Source organism: Dermacentor silvarum, chromosome 5 (genome assembly GCF_013339745.2).
Source record: "Dermacentor silvarum isolate Dsil-2018 chromosome 5, BIME_Dsil_1.4, whole genome shotgun sequence".
Classification (NCBI taxonomy): domain Eukaryota; kingdom Metazoa; phylum Arthropoda; class Arachnida; order Ixodida; family Ixodidae; genus Dermacentor; species Dermacentor silvarum.
Genome location: NC_051158.1, coordinates 43,454,451 through 43,457,020, shown reverse-complemented (window position 1 = coordinate 43,457,020; position 2,570 = coordinate 43,454,451).

Here is a 2,570-nt window from a genome sequence, read left to right as displayed (position 1 = left end):
TGTAATCTACTAATATTTACAATGAAATGACAGAATTATGCGTAGAAATAAAATCTGCTATTTTCTGCTATGGCATAATTTCTTTTCTTTGTATTTTGACGCTTCGTTCGTTGCGCCAACGGACGGCGCTCTCGCTGTTACCATTTCGGCTGCATTTATGTTCGTCTGCTCGTTGTAACCTCTGCACACATACACGCTTTTACCGTCTACTGTGCGCTGCAAGATTTTGTTTGTATATCAGCCAGTGTTCCAGGAGTTTTAAGAAAAAACTGGAAGACCACAAAGGCGTACTGTGTGGTTCTGTGGTGGGCCCCCACGAGGAGAGAGCAGGGCAACTTTTGTTTTTGCTTTCCAGAGAATGAAAGGTAAGCACGCTTTTTATACAGTCGTTATGTATCTAATAGCTGCTAACCTTTTTGGAAAAGCTATAGGGAGAAAGGGAGGGTGTTTTGTACGCGCGGTACGTTTGTTTCTGGCGTGTAAAGACCTTTGAAGCAGCCCATTGACAGCAGCTCCTGAGTCGAGTGAGTGCTAGCCAACCCGCTAACGGGAATTGCGTGTCGTTATATCTCGGTTGCTGCTGTTCGCCTTGTGGAAAAAAATTGTAATTGGTTTTGCTGAAGATGTTTGAATGCATGCTGCACGAATTAGGTGATTAGGTTAGTGAACATTGTGCTTGACTAGTGTTCTTGATTAGTCATTGCAAACCGCCTGAAGCTTCGCGAGCAGTGGAAACCAATTAAAGGAGCACTGCGCAGGCACAAATGTACTGTAAGCTAATCTTTCTGTAATAGGCATTCTGCAGAATCAGGAAGACGGTGACTAAATTAACAGGTTCAACAAACTTATGAGTAAGTGCCTTATTTGCAGATGAATCGGAAATTCACGGAGCAAGATAATTTAGCTGTAAGAAACTGATAAGTAATTTGAGAAAGCGATTGAGAAAAAAGCATTAGAAAAGACCATATTTCAACAAGCTAGCGGTTAAAATTAGAACTGGCTTGTTAAATTATTGCGCCATATATTTACCATAGATTCCACCATAAAATATGAGTTGACCAACATGAAATGAAAGCACTCTTTTGCGGAAACAGTGCTGAAAGTCGTTCCAGGAATGGTGATTTGTGTCAGCGTATAACTTATTACCTCCATTTGTTTCAGGATTTAATCCGGAGCCCTCCACTACAGCGTGTTTCATACTCAGAACTGGTTTTGGCACGTAAAACCCAAGAAAGGTTTCAGGATACAACCTCAGCAAGGAAGATTCCACCTCCACTGAATCGCTGTCTCGTCTGTGCCATGGTATGCGAAATGCGATGCCTTTATCCTTTCAGCCAGTCTTGCTAACTGATAATTGTTTGCGTAACTAATCACAAATGATTAATGCGACAACCGATTTGCTTTTGCAGGATTGTCACATGGGAAGCAAAGGAAAATGACCTTTGCTATTCAGAAACTGTAAGAAGCTTTGTTATGTACTTATGCGCCTAAACCGACTCGTGCCCGGCGGCTAGCGATGTCATGCGCAAGGTGCGTATTGTGCGGGGTCGGATGTATGCGCAGAAGTTGGCGCGCCTGGAGCGAGAGGTCCATTCCTTCCATCACGTCGTTCTGAACGGGGGGACCAAGCCGGCCGGGCGGATGCCTTCCCATGGGCGTTAGTAAGAGCCGTTACCTCTGGCTGGCCCATTGGGCTTCCAAAATATCCCCAAGCGAGTTATGCGTACCCAGCGCAAAGAAACGGTCTGTGGCGGTAGACTGTTGGATGCCGTGCGCCAGTTTAGTTGCCTTGCGTAGCAAGGCGTCCAGGCGCCCCGTTGATTACAAGTAGTGGAAGGAAATACGATAGTTGACTCTACCAATGATGTACGCATCCACCAGCCGTAGCGAGTCTCGTTCGCGGAAACCAAAGCCGCGATTTGAGACCCTGCGCGTCATGCCCAGGATCTGGACAATCTGGCGGAGCAATATCGATAGGGTTCCTGAACATGCGAGCGAATAATGCGTACGCGCTTTACCTGCGGCATAAGGGTTGCGCAGTTCAACGGGGGGTCGGAAGGTACCGCTTCGAGAGCGGATGTCCACCAGTTCAGACTTATGTGGGGTGCTAGCCAAATTGCCTTTCCTGGCGTATGCAAGTACCGAGTCAACGGCACGTTGAACTCTCTCCTGAATGTCCGAACCTCTGTTCGTCCATATTGTAATATCGCCGGCGTAGGTTGCGTGGGCGACGTTGGGCATCAGGTCTAGCAGCGGTGGGAGTTTGGCGAGAGCAATGTTGTACATACAGGGGATAGAACGGCTCCTTTTTGGTGCGCCCCTTAAGGATTAATGACATCCGATCGATATGGTCCAATCCCGATGGTGGCTGTGCGATCGCAAAGGGAAGACCATACGTAGTTATACATGCGATTGCCGTAGCACGATCCAGCAAGATTGCGCAGAAATAAGTCATGGATGACATGGTCAAAGCGTTCTTTAAGTCAAGGGCTAAGACAGAGCACGTCTGCGCCTTCGATGGTGAATCAAGGATGTTGTCCTTCAGCTGTAGAACATTCTGCATTGACAAA